Source organism: Raphanus sativus, chromosome 7, assembly GCF_000801105.2.
Source record: "Raphanus sativus cultivar WK10039 chromosome 7, ASM80110v3, whole genome shotgun sequence".
Classification (NCBI taxonomy): domain Eukaryota; kingdom Viridiplantae; phylum Streptophyta; class Magnoliopsida; order Brassicales; family Brassicaceae; genus Raphanus; species Raphanus sativus.
In genome coordinates, this window is record NC_079517.1 from 10,895,327 (window position 1) to 10,910,918 (window position 15,592).

At 33.9% G+C, this 15,592-nt stretch overlaps 1 pseudogene; it reads right to left on the minus strand.

The window, feature by feature from the left end:
- Positions 1–1,367: 1,367 nt before the first annotated feature.
- Positions 1,368–4,842, minus strand: LOC130497511 (protein argonaute 7-like; annotated as a pseudogene).
- Between the last annotated feature and the right edge of the window lie 10,750 nt (positions 4,843–15,592).

The window sequence follows — 15,592 nt, forward strand, 5'->3', positions numbered from 1 at the left end:
GTTTTTTTTTTTTTTTTGTAACATGCTAAAATAGTTTAAAGTAACTTTTATTGGGTTAATGGTCTTATGTTAGAGCTTTTTGGCTGCACTTTTAACTTAATACTATTTCCATTTCATATTATTTGTCGTTTTAGTTTAATATTTTTTTAATTATAAGTATCGTTTTATATTTTCAATACATATATTGAATAAATTTTACAGATTTTATTATTTTAATTCATTAATTGACAAAATATAAATAAAATGATATATTGAATAAGAGTAAAATAGAACAAATATTATTTTTTAATTTGTGTGTAAAAAACTAAATGATACATATTGTAAAACATAGGGATAGTTAATTTGAATGTACAATTTTACACAACAAGTACCATTCAACTTCTATTTTTGTTCTTATAACTTCCAATATAGCTATATATATATCACCATATAATTAAAAAGAGATTGGTTGGTACTAATTCTCTCACTTGTCTGAAATTTATAAGAAAGTTACGAGAACTAGACAGGATGAAAGGAAAAGAAACCAAAAAGATGTTTATATTTTCATATTCTTTTTTTGTTTTTGAAAACTTATATTTTTCATATTCTTTATTTCTTTACCCTTTGCATATTTTTGTGACAACTCATAAACACAGACTCTTTTATTCCTCTTTTTGTTCTCACCCTCTTCAATTTTTTCATTGTTATAAAAATCATGTGTTCTGTCTCTGGTCCTTTCTGCTGGTACTGTTTGGAAAATTAATAGTATCCTTTTTTGTTATAACTTCTTCTGCTCTGCTACTCTCTGCCCATTCATTAACTTCACTTACATCCAACTTGCAAACTATTCATTTTCACCTCTTACTCTTTTGTCCTTTCCCTTTTTTTTTGGGCTTCACCTTTTCAAACTCCCAAAGCTTTATTTATTTCAGAGCATTTAATTTTTGGTATTTTCAATTTTAATTCCAAAACCAAAATTGTCTCTCTTAATCATGACGCCTTGAACTTAAATGAAAAAGACAATAATTTGGTCTCGAGTCCTACAGATTGCAATTCTTATAGTTTTCCGAGTGCTTGGTTGATTTTTTTGGTCTTGATTTGATATTGAATGTGACTAAACTAATATGGTTGAAGTCTTGGTGTTGATGATATTTTCCCATTTCGATAATTATTGAAACGTTCCAAAAAGACAAAAGCTGACATTCATAAAGTTTTTTTGGTTGTGATTGTAGAAACTTATATGATCAACGTCGAGCATGCAAACAAAAAAAAATAGCGAAAAGAACTTTAAATTTATTATGTTCTTTTTAGGAAGAGTTACGTAAAAAAAGTAGGACACACTGGCTTTTTGAAGTTCAATAATTGGTAACATGTGACGAACTGAAATGTAACCAATATCATTTTATAATAAATCAACAGTAAAACATGAGATTCTTAACATTATCACTTAGTTTAGGTAATGGAATCGTCTTGGGAAGACCCACTCGAGAGACGTAAGATGGATTCATGGAACCTCCATTAGTTTCAGATGATCTCTCGATGTATAGCCTTCCTCTGTACGCAGCAAGGTGAGCGTAATAAGCCGGTGGCACGATAGAAACAGGTTTCGTGCACCTCACGAAAGTGTAACACAAGTTATAAACAAGTCTCTGCAACTCATCCGAAGTAAACTCGTTTTCGTCCCAAAGGATGTGGTAGTGCGTTGGCCTGCTCGTGCCTTTCACTCCCAAGTGGCTACAAAGATAGAAATCGAACTCTTTCGGATGCGTTATCACCGTATCAACCACCGTTCCAGGAGGGATGTTCTCGTGGCAGACGGGATCGCACCGGAACAGCCTCGTGTGGTGTCTCTTTTGGACCACGGCGAAAGTTATCGTCGGATTGTAACCGTGGAACTTAGTACAAGCGGTTTTTATCGACTGGAGCTCTTCTTGGAGGACTTTCTTGAACTGTGTCTCGCTCACACCGTCTCTGAAAAATATGATCCTAGTGGGAAGCTTCTTTAGGGCTTTTTGGAAATCTTCAAGAAGTTCCTTGACCATCACGTCGAGATCTTGAATGATCTCTTGCCTATGGGTCTGAGACCTCATTCTCGAGACGTACCGGTTAGCTTCTGGCCAGTTTATGCTCCCGACCACAGCCGCAACAGAAGGGCTGCAATCATCAAACGGATGAGGATGCGTTACATCAGCTCCCATGAAGATCACCGGTTCATCGAGCCTAAACAGTCTAGGGATGTGAGAAGGTATGGAGTTATAGAGCTCGGTCATGGTTCCACCGATCTTGGCGTTTATCTTGAGAGCCAAGTTTGAAACAAACTGAGAGTTGAGCTTAGTGATGTTAGGGTATAAGCAGCATTGTGTCACAACGCCTATTCTCGTCTCTGCTATCCTCTTTAGATCTCCATATCCTTTATGCTTTCTCTCCATTACACAGATAATCAGCTGGAGATTGTTTGATGCAGCTCTTTGAATCTCCTTCAGCTTCAACTCCAGAAGAGAAATGTTGTTGAGTATGTTTGATGGTTCAAAGAAGGTTGTGCTCGTTGTGTTCTTGCTTAGGAAGACTCCCAAATGCTCACACTTCTGAGTGAGCTCGTTTATGAACTTGGGAACGGTAGATTTCTGATCTGAGCTGCCTCCAATACTCATCAAAGCCCATCTAGTCCCTTTAAAAGCTCTGCTTTCTACAAGGCTCCTTGGCCTGTCAAGTTTCAGCTTTGGAGGTTGGAGTACTCTTCCTTTCAGCAACGTCATATCTCTAGAGACTTCCAAGTTGAACTCTCTCGCTTGGTTCCCACTATTAAAACATAAGCAAATGATTAAACCCTTACTGACGTTTATGACACAAAGAAACATTAATGGAGTTACCTTGATGGACCGACCGGTCCTGCCATGACCTTATCAATAGTTTCTTTCCTTTCATTTGGTCTTTGACATCCCATTTTCATAATCTTTGCAGTTTGATCATCTGAAAGCTTCCCAAGAAACTTTTGGCCTTCACATATCATACATAGCTCCATAGGAAGGTAACAAGGCCTTGTCCTACTAATCTGAAGACAAGGCAAGCTCTTGAACTGAATCTCATAGTTGTAGTGATCTTTGAAGTAACTCATAACCCTTAGCTGCTTCCCATCTCTATCCTGAAACCATAAGCTCTCAGTGATCTCCTCTGTTAACCCGAAAACGCGGTACCTTTGAACAGTTTCTCTATGGCAAACAAAGACTCTTATGTTCTTAAGTGCTTTCTCCACTTCTCTCCTTTCTTCCAAGCTAAGTTCTCTACCTTTGTTCCTAGAGAGATCCTTGAGAAACTCTAGCCTCTTCTGCAAGTAAGCTATTACTCCAATGCTTTCATGGAATGCTGCTATTGAGAGGTCTATGTTGAGGGCTAAACCTTGCTGAGTCTTTCTAAGACTCTGGAAAAACCCTCTGAGTCCAACAGCTCCTCCTCCTATCTCCTTGGATCCACCCATAGAGCTAGAGTAAAAAGATCTTCCAATAGATGTACATTTCTCAGTTGGATTCTCTCTCAAGATCACATCAAGAGCATGAATGTATTCTTGAGGCAGAGGAGCCCAACTTTCACCTTCCTTCCTCTGCTTCTTTCCATCAAACTTGGATACAAGCCTCATGCTAACCCTAACAGTTTATCAATCTTCTTCTGAGGTTGCTTCACACGCAAGTCACCACCGCTCTTCTTCAAAGTATTGCATGATTGGATAGGGAGGTTAACAAAGAACTCAAGCCTGTCTTCTTGAAACTCCACAGGGCTGTATATGTTCTGCCTACCGTCAAAAGCTGGAACGGTACCGGAGAAGCTATCCCCTGCTGTCTCCACGAGCTTCTGTTTGATCATCCGAGCTACTTCTTTTGAAGGGTGTGGAGAGATGTCTACGTTGTAATGGTATATCTTCTGTGAAGGATCAACCTTGACAAGGAAATGGTTGGCGAGAAGGTAGATGACAGAGCCATCTTGACCACCAGAGTCAGGTCTTTTAGCAACCACTAATGCTGCTGCTTCTGTGGATCCACCCGCTTTGATGTTTAGACTTTTGGCTTTATGTTCAGAAACTTGCTTCTTCTGCTTTCTCTCCACAACTGTTTATTAGAGACATGGGGAAGAATGTGAGTCAAAGTCAAATAAGATTTTAATTTTTCGTTTTCTTTTTCACAAAAGATGCAACTAAACCAGAACAGTATTAAAACAGATAGAGAGTTTCTTTCTAGGGAAAAGTTTTCAGACATTAACACGCAAAAGAACATTCAAGAAAAAAGTGAGTATTATTATTGTAGTACAAAAGAGAGGAGGACCATATTGACATTTAATCAATAGTGTGGGAAAGAGAGTTATAGCCTTGAAAACCTCGTCCAATTAAAAAAATAAAATAATAATTAATAATAATCTGGACATAGTTCTTGGAGAAAACCTTCAGACAAGAGAACAAAAAACATGCAAGAAAGTAGCCAAGAAGAGAGAAAGATTGTCTCTGCCCTCACCTGGAGAAAGAGAGAGCGGTTTGGGTATTGAGTTGAAGAATCTTTGGTCAGGAGGAGGAGAGGAGTAACGGAGGAGGAGGAGGATGAAAAGGGAGAGGAGAAGAGTGTTGTGGAACTGAGAGTAGAAGCAGTAGTAGTAATAGTAGCTAGAATGGATGCCGGTGGAGAGAAGATTCAGACTATGGTGGGGAGAAGAAGGAAAAAGAAGAGGGTTTGTGTGAGCATGGTGAAAAGGAGGAGGCTTGTGGAGAAGAGGAGTTCTTGATTTGGAGTTGCGGATGTGTTTGTTAGAGTGATGATTCTTGGTTTTTTCTTCCATTGATGAGGAAAAAAAAAGAGAGAGACCTTTCAGGAAAAGCAAAAGAGAGAGAGGAGAAGGTGAAAAGAAAAGTGTGGTTTATTATCAGATAGACAGAAAGGGTTTGTCTGGTTTATGCTCAGGGAAAGGTCAAAGTGTCTTCCTCTGTTTTTATTTTTGCCCTGCCTCATAAAAAGAAAGAAAGAAATGATGCTATTGTGATGTCATAAATACACTCAAATTGTTTTAAACAAAAAAACTAAAATTTATGAAAAGAGCCAAAAGTTAAAAAATAGGAATTTTTGGTTACAAAGAAAAAATAATATTTTAACATACTAGTATATGTTTGAATTGTATGTTTTATAATGAATTAGTTTTGGATAGAACTTCTTTTGGTAAAGATTTTGTACAGGTCAGGTCAGGGTTATCGATTGGGGTGTAGTATACACTGTATATCACTCTCATTCAAAAACATAATTATATGTAGCGAATTTGAAGAAGAAAAAAATAAACAAAGTTGGTTTGTGTAAATCTTACCCGATTATAATTAGAAATTGATATGTTTTTTCAACGGCGTAAATGATTAGATAGGCCTATAGTTTTTTTCTTTTTAGGCCTATAGTTTCGTAAACCCGAAGTTGCACACATTTTTTCTTACAAAATTGACCAATACGCTCATTAAAATCGAGTTACGGGGACCATTCTATTTAATTATTTATTCTTGGTACTATTTTCTTGGTACAGTACTTCATTAATAAGACATTTTGGACTCTTTCACAAATACACAATACATATTTTCCGAAAATGATTTTATATAAAAACAATTTACATGTCTTTCGAGGTCCATGCAAAATTACAGCTAGATAATATAAACAAATTGTAGCAACAAAAATTAAATCGACCATTTTTTAAGAAAGCAAAAAAAAAAGATAATTGGAAACATTATCAGATGTTAGATAATGAATCTTCATATTCATTGTTTATTTTGAGAACTATGCAATAGTATTATTTTCTTTGTAACTGAACTATGCAATAGTAGTATTACATGAAATAAACTAGTTTAAAGAGCCTTTGGCTTCTTTCATTTTGATGGTGACCCAAACCCATCTCACAATTATATAGGTCCCACAAATTTTATCTCATTTATCTTAAAAGACCTAATAATGATGAACAATGGTATCAAAACTTCATTTCAATCGGTTGATCAAAAAAAAAAGACTTCATTTCAATCGATATTTATGTTCAATGGTATTATCCCACCCTGTATTTTCTTCAAGTTAATGGAAATTTCAGTATATCAAGTTTTGCAAGTTTTGTTGGTTACGGTAATAATGAAGTAACGCTTAAAGAAAGATAGAGAATCAATGGATTTTTAATGGGACTTTTTAGTATATATGGTCAGATTCAGAGAGTTTCTTTTGTGTAATGGAACACTAAAGATTATGACTGGGACCAAAGAGATTTGGTCAAAGCTAAAAGTTCCCTACAAATCCATTGTTTTGGCCTAAATTTGCTCCACTTCTAATCCAAATAGCTACCTATAATCAATTAATTAATTATTATTATTTCTCTTTCGTATAAAATTATCTGGTAGGTGACTAAGAAATAAAATAAACAATTTTGTACAAAATTTGGGTTTGTTTGGTAAACTAATGAAAATTTAAAATAAAAAGTAAAAATTATATAAATTTATTTAAGCTGTGGTATATTTTTCACCTTTTTATGTCAAGATTTTTGCTAAAATAAATAAAGCACTTAATTTAAAATAGGATGATTATAATAGTGTGATCTTTTTTACTCTAAACAGGTTTACCAGTCAAAATCTTTGTTATCTCAAAGTATTTTGTTGTCTATTATCTCAAAACTTTACTAAATAACTGCACCCCAAACTTTTTACCAAATAAAATAGAATTATGGGATGTTGTGATGTCATCGGGGAAATATGTTTGACGTGGACCCTAAACCTATAGCTAACTCAATTAAAAATTATTATGAAAAATACATAGGATAACTCCAAAAGTTTTTTTGTTACAAATATAACTTATAAAGATCAAAATGACCAGAATATTTTATTAAATAGTTAAAATATACATTTATATCATTTGATTTAACTAATTTAAATCTTTGAGTTTGGAGTTAACAAGTAGAATTTTAGAAATGTGGTCTAAAATTTTATATAATGAAATATTAACATTAAAAATTAAAAATATTTTTTTAAAATAGATTCAAAATGTGTTTTCGAATTTCAAAAGATCTTTTTCTTAAAAAAAGTAAAAAAAATCAAAAAAAACTTCAAGAAAAAAATGAATAAAAAGTTTTGAATCTGAAAAATATAATTCGAAACTATAAAAACATATATATTTTTTACCTTTTTATTATATATGTACGGCATAAGATCTTTTATTTATTAAATGAAACATTTTGATTATTTTCTTTCTTAAAAAATTTTATGATAAAATTTGAAAATTTATTATTTAGGAGAATTGCTCAATTACAATTGTTGTTTGTATTTTCTTTAGTGTTTTTTTAAATGAAATTCATAAATTAGACGCCTCCTCTGGCACAGTTCAGGAACAAAAAAAACTGATTACGAAAATTAAATTAATATTAAAACTCAAAGATCAAGGTCCAATCGCGCTAACCAATATCAGATGACCCATCATTCCATTTACCAATATTTGATTTGGACAAGAGCGGATAAAGATGGTGTAACATTACATAATCAGATAAATCTCTGGAGACCTATTTCTATGAAAACACATTCTCTCTGCATCTGTTTCCTTTATATATTTTTTATATTTCTCAGATAAGATAAAATTATTTAGGGTTTGACCCTTAGTAAATTCCCATCCAAATTATGTTTGTATTAACCTGCTAAGAGACATGATTAGGACACAAGTAATCATCGTTTTGTTAAAGTGAAAGCATAATTATTGCTTGTTTTACGTCGTGATTACTAGGTTTAGAAACAGAGTGTAACATTAGTACTGTCGTTAGTCAATGCGGTATTAAACATATTGATTACCCGCTTTAATGCTGAACACAAGAATATACAGCTCGTTTATGATATTGTAACTAAGAGATCCCATGACTGGTTCGTAAAGGACTAATACATTATACAAACAAATGATATCGGATTTCTCTATGTCTCTAATGTTTTGAGGTATAAGTGAAGTATATATGCGCACATGTGCGTATAATAAATAAAAGCTTGTTTATAGAAGAAATTAAACCTCAGTTGAAGTCGAAGAGAAAAGAGGACTAATGAGGCTAGAGATCTTGGTATAAGAGCCATTCTTGGATTGTTTTGATATTCCTTGTCTCTCTTTGTGAACACCTAAGGAGCCACAGAACACACAGAGAGTTAATTAGTTCCATTACCATATACATTCTTTGATCGCTCGGATATTCCCGATATAGTACTATAAGTATAGAGGTCAAGACTATTTACTGAAATCCATGTGTATATGAGCCTAACTTCCGCATTTAGAAGGCCATTGACAAGAAGGTGGTGTTGACGGCCATGTCAAGAAGAATGAAGAGGAACAAATGGATAGTTACTTCAGTGATCGTTGCTCTAATTCTCGCAATCATCCTCATCATTTTATTCACATTTTCTCACTAATATTACCCAGCAATTTGTGTAGCAAGATTATGATAAAATCCCTTGTAATGGCTTGAATCTCTCTCTCTCGCTCTCTCTCTTCTCTCTCTCTCTCTCTCTCTCTCCCACTTGTATGACCCAAAAATGTGTTATGACATGTTTACGTAGAACTATTCTAGAACAGCTGCAAAAGAAAAGAACGTTACTCTTATGACCCTTTAGGAGGACAATCAAACTTCAGTCCCTTTCCATTGATACAGCATCAAAGCTATGGTTTCTAGCATAAACGAATCAAATATGATTAATATGTTAACATCTCCCACGGATGGGCAGCCAAAGAAGGTCGTATTAACAAAAAAAAATATGGAACTAAAAGACATTCTTAGAGAAAAGACATAGCTTGAGACACAGTTTCCATAATGGGCCGAGTTTCTCATCCAGAAGCTTCAAGGGCTTCCATACTACAAGACCGGCAATTAAAAATAGAAGACAACACTCATAATTATGAATAAGCAACACTCATATCAACAAGCACAACAAATGAATAAGGAACATATCACCAACAAGAAGTGGACCTACCCATACCCTAGAAGACCCATCTCCATAACTCAAAAATCTTTACTTTATGCTTAAACAATCCTTCCACAAAAGTCAACCCTATCGTCGACCCTATAAACAAACCAACCTGAGTCTAACCTTTGATCAGATCATTTGCTCTCACCAATGCTCGTGGACCCGAAACATCTTCAAGAATCGAGATAACAATCGTTGTGTTGCATATGATAATAACGTTAGCAAACACTACCCAGAACCGTAAACCAACAAATATGGCTCCATAGGCATTGAAGTCAGGAGAGAATCCAAGAATAAAGAATGAGCTACAGACATGTAGCGACGAGGAAGATTTGTATAAGTTCCCCGTTAGATGAATATTTGTCTGGCCTCATCAAAATATAGTATCCTCATCGTCATAAGTTATGATTCACAAAAAAAAAAAAGTTATGATTCATAACATGTCTTTATATTTTGAAGTTGTGTGCTTTGTATCTTCAGCCTTTTCCATTATAAATGGTGTACTCAAGAGAGTTATAAACATAAGCAATAAATTACAAATACAATCTTTTAAAAATATGCAAAAACACAAAAAAGTGATATCAAAAAAAATACTGGAGGTAAATGGTGATGGCTGTATAGAACACTCACAGTCGTAAATTTCTCTAAAACAATAAAACCAAAGTAATCAAGTTTTATTAATAAAATTTAAAGTTACAGTCTAAAATCTTTAGAATGAAATATATTAGCTCTAGAAATCAATTTTTCTACAGTTTTTATCAAGTGCTTTGAAAAATATCCAACGTAAAAAAAAATAAAAAATAAAGAATGAGCTACAGATATGCATGCAGCGATGAGGAAGATTTGTATAAGTTCCCCGTTATATGAATATTTGTCTGGCCTCATCAAAATATAGTATCCTCATCGTCATAAGTTATGATTCACAAGAAAAAAAAAAGTTATGATTCATAACATGTCTTTATATTTTGAAGTTGTGTGCTTTGTATCTTCAGCCTTTTCCATTATAAATAGTGTACTCAAGAGAGTTATAAACATAAAGCAATAAATTACAAATACAATCTTTTAAAAATATGCAAAACACAAAAAATGTGATATCAAAGAAAATACTAGAGGTAAATGGTGATGGCTGTATAGAACACTCACAACCATAAATTTCTCTAAAATAATAAAACCAAAGTAATCAAGTTTTATTAATAAAATCTAAAGTTACAGTGTAAAATCTTTAGAATGAAATATATTAGCTCTAAAAATCAATGTTTTACAGTTTTTATCAAGTGCTTTGAAAAATATCCAATGTAAAAAAAATTAAAGGCAAAACAAAAATCTTACGACTTATTTTCTAAAGCAAAAAATCTAAAGCTACAGCAATAGATTGGAACTCATAACATCGTTGTTATTTTGTTTGGAACTCATAACATGATTTTCATTACTCTCATTATTTATAACACGATCTTGGTAATGGTCATAAATTTGATTCCCCCCATCTTTCTTACTTTAAGCTGGAACGTTCCTTTTTAAGTAATCTAATAATCAGATTCAGGAAACGTGTGTTCAATCTGAGGTCAGCGTTGTAGTTCTTGACAAATGTAATAAACAAATATTTAATCATCCAATTAAGGAGTAATGACACTACTTAGATAAGGGCAGAGAGTAATTAGTGACATCTAATTAATGTTTTAATCATAAATCCACGCGCGTGGGTGTATGCCCTTCACAATCCTTATCCTGAATGAATTTGAACGACACCGTCATCAAGGACAGACCAAGTAAAGTGGACCTCCAAGCCTCTTATTCCGTTCCGTGGCTCCATGCCACGTTTATTTTTAAAATAAGTTTTTTATTGATTTAAACTCCCCACTATTTTTAAATCAGATAAAAACTTGAAAACTAAAATTTTATGTTTTTAAACTTTTAAGTTTTAACGGTAATGTGGTTAAACTTACGTTAGGCAAAATCTTTCTTAACAGAGATTCCTTAAATCGAAACCTTGCGTTTCATGCAATCACGAAAATAACACAAAATTTTTATAATCAATAGATTTTTAATAATTTAAACTTTCAACTATTTTTAAATCGGATCGAAAAACCTTAACTAAAACTTGATGTTTTAAACCTTCAACTATTAAACATTTAATTTAATGCTTTTAACCCTCTATAAACAAAATCATATTTTCTAAATTAAACATTGTGTTTAATTTAGAAAATATGATTTTATTTACAGAGAGTTAAAAACATTAAAAGTTTAATAGTTGAGAGTTTAATAACATAAAGTTTTAGTTGGAGGTTTTTCATCCGATCTAAAAATAGTTGGGGATAAAAATCACTAAAATATCCATTAATTATATGAACTTCGCGTTGTTTCTATGATTACTTGAAATATCATGTTTCAACTTAATGTGTCTCTGTTAAATCAAAATGATTTTTTTAAACGGAAGGCTAACGGTTTAATAGTTAGAAGTTTAAAAACATAAAATTTTAATTGGATTTTTTTCATCCAATTTAGAAATAACTGGAAGTTTAAATCACTAAAAATCCTCCAAAATACGACAAAGAAAGGTCAAACTCTTTTGTTCTTTCTTTTCGTGTCTAAATACAAATTCTCTAGTTTCTTAGGATTCATATAATTATCAGTTTGTTCATGAAAGGTAAATATTATTATATTAAAATTAACTATTTAGATTTTTTAAATATCACTCGTTTTTCAGCAGTCGGAATAGAAGACTGAACATAATACTTTTTTTTTTTTCACAAATTAGAATAGTATTATAATGGGCCAAGCCCAATAAACGGCCAAAGCCCGAATACACCAAAAGTTTACAACAAGCCCAAATGACTACGGGCCAAAAACAAAAACAAACAACATAGGCCCAAAGCCCACAACCCGAAACCGGACGACCCAACCGGATCGCGGATCAAGGAAGCTGACCCGACACGTGGGGAGATCTTCACCGTTTCCATGGCACGTGTCCGCATCGCTTCGACTTGACCGCTTCCGTCGCACCGCCGCCGGAGTAACACCAACAGTATCTTCGTTCACCGGAGCTCTGAAACCGACAAGCCTCCAGCGAACTCATCATCGTTCTTCACCGCCGTGTCTTCACGCCGGGGAGTCCACTCTCCCTTCGAGATCTCCCCCGGCTTTGCACCACATCAAACCCGTTGACACGCGACTCGAGAACCCTAGCTCACTTTCCTCGAAAGTCGTCACCACGCCGTAGATCTACATTTACCACCGCGGTGACCCAAATCTCTTTCCTTCCTCAAGGAGCCTCCATCAGATCCCGGGAACTCATCTTGAGAGGAAGCGATTCTCCTCCACAAATAGATCCAACAAACCGACAAGAAAATAAAAAAAAAAAAGGTAGAGAAACCCTAATAATGTCGCCGCCTTAACAAGAGTAGACGACGCGGAAGCTAGAGCCGGCCGTTCCCCTTTGACTGAAAGGAGCCACGCCGGCAACACGAACCGAATGTCCACCGCGAAGAGGATACGACGCCGGGAGCAAAAGCCGAACGCCTACCGCGAAGAGGATGCAACGCCGGAACCAAACGGTAAAACAGCTTGCAGAGGACTGGATTGCTATCTAAAATCAAGGCCGGACCGACGGTGGCTGAGAAAGCCCACACCGTCGGCCGGATTTAACGGTCGCCGGAATTATCGCTCTTTCTCTCTCTTTTTTTTTTTGCTCGCTAGTGGTGTAAAGGAAATATATGACTGAACATAATACATATATTGGGATAATTTGGAAAATGACTAACTTTTCAAAGTAAATTAAGTGAATGATATCATTTTACCGTAATTGGGTAAGTAACAGTTATGGTTGAAATGGGCCGGTTATACCCTTCATAGTGACAAATAACCGGTAACAAAGAAAAATAGGGATGACGTTAACAACTTTACATATGGACAATATCTACAGACTACAGCACAGTGTTCACTAGCAAAGGAAGTAAAATCATCCACGTCACATGTGCAATTACCGCATACGTTGTAATTGTGTTTAGTAGAGTTCTATATCATATCATCAAATTAGTATAGAATTATAATCACACATACAACTCTAAATACTAAACAATACCCCAAATCTAACCTAAACCCTTGATCACTAAATAATTAACCCCAAACTCTAATCAGTAAACGTAAACCCAAATATAAACTATAACAAATAATTATAATATTTTAGATAAAATTATAATATTTTAAATAGAATTAAAATCTAAAATGATATATACTATTTTGTAATATTAAACTATACTATATAAAATAGAAAGTAGAATAGAATTGTGTATTGAAATCATTTGTATGAATGTGGTTAACTCAATGATAAAATTGAATTTTCAAATAACTTGTGTCAGTGTGGTTAATGCATAAACTACTATTCATATCAATGATACAATTTTAGAACATAATACATGTTTATTCACTGTAAAATCAAATTTTTATAATACATTCGTCAAATATAATAGAGCAATATAATATTACATTGCACATTTAAAGAAGGTGAGAAGACTATGTGTGACTAGATGGAGGAGAAAAAGGTGGCAGCGATATAATAACATATGGTAGTGCCAATGTAATTACAAGTGGAGTAACAACAAACAAAATACCTATCATGCTACATATCTATTCTACGTGTCATTTTCTCTGATACAATAACAATATATAAGACATGTTTGTTTACAGTAAAATACATTTCTATTTTATGTATGCCAAATAAAATAAAACAAAATAAATAATACACTGTAAATAGAATGACGCGGATCAGGTGAAGCTGATAGATAGTGAAGGAAGAAAATAAAACGGCGAAGGTGAGGAGCCATAGTGGTGGTCGAGAGAAAACAATGTCATCAATAAAATAATTGGTGGTGGTGTCGATGTGCGGATAATAACAAACATAAATCATATAAAAAAAAGATCATCTTCTTAAATCAAAATTTTAAGTAAAGTAGTAATTGATGGTGATGGAGAATAGGTGAATCTGACGTCAACAAAAGAAGAAGATGCATCTTATGGCGGTAGACGAATAAATTTTGTTGTTGCCCTGTAAGTGGAAGAGAGAATAGAAAACGTTGAGAGGTGATAAAACAATGATCGCGACGATAACGGAGCGAATGCGGTGGCAACGATGAACATTGGTGGTGATGATATTGTTGGTTATACATGTTGAGGTGATTGAGAGAAAGTGGACAAAGATGTATGTCTTTGTATGTATAAGAAAAAGAAATTTGACAAGAAGAGAAAGAAGAAAAAAATTAATTACGTGCAGCCACAATTTATTAACTCATTTGTCTAATATTTATTGTAACAAATAATTTTCAACAGATTACATGGTTTGAATTGAAGGATAATATAACATTATTATATAATATACATACATTATAGATGAAAGTTAGGGCATTTAACTATTAAATGAATTATATTTTTTTGAACTATATAGAAAGCAATTTCCTTATATTTAGCTCTTCTACTTTTTGATAAACAACAAAAAGGACAACCCATATACTTTTAGATATAAATTCAATAAAAATGATAGTTTTCAAATATGATTTACGATCTTGATTTTTTCAAATAAAAAAAAAGATAAATTAAATTTTAGCAGTCAGTTTAATATTTCGAACTAGACGGAATCAAAATGATTTACAAGAAACGAAAGTAAAAGAAAATACTAAAGTGTTTGATAAAAAAAAAATACTAAAGTATGTATGTAGTATATGCATGCAATGCAATATGGACGGCTATTCCCCCGTAAAGTTGGGTGTTCATGCATTTTTTTTTATAATCCAGGGTTCCCCGCTTCGCGGGTCATTCCCCGGGTCCGGTTAAGCAGCGGTCCACTTCATCCGGGAGGGCATTAACCTGGGCCGAGGCCCAATACCACTAATAATGACATAGAAGAGACAGTTCGTTTCCGGCTGGCGTCGAACCCGGAAGCATGACAATTGGCTCCCAAGACACTAATCAGTAGAGTTACCTCATCCCGTCGGGTGTTCATGCATCTTTTGTCATTATAATAAACTATGTAGTGGTGCAAATAATAATAACGTTGTACATGACTTTTGATTGTGGGCTTATATAATATGGATAGGGTAGACAAAGATAGGATCTGAAAGCATTGAAGATGAATGAAGAACGAATATTTAGGGAAATAGAATAGAGGAATATACTTCTGCTTGAAGTGGAGATTCACCTAAATACTAATACTAGAGCCGATACAATGCAACCAAACAAATTACTGGTCAAGTAAAGTACACCCAGTTATATGTCATATCTCTCTTTTCTACGAAGAAGACCCCTTAAATAACTGTCCATTAAAGTAAAACCTGAATTCGTTACCATATAAAATGCTTATTTAGGGTCGAGTAATCCTTTTAATTGGTAGATCACATGCTTATCATGAAATAAAACATTAGTTAACTCATTTCCGTTTTAAGCTGTTTAACCGTGACGGCTCTAGATGACCAATTCAATTTTTTTTTAATATAAATGAAAAGCAATAGGCGACTAGAGATAATGAATAGGACATTCCAAGGAAAAGAGTAGTTGCTAGTATTTAAATGGCAACGTACCAACCAATAAGAAAGAAGTGACGCACGCTAAACGACATAAAGCTCAAGAATATAAACCCAACCTTCTCGCCTT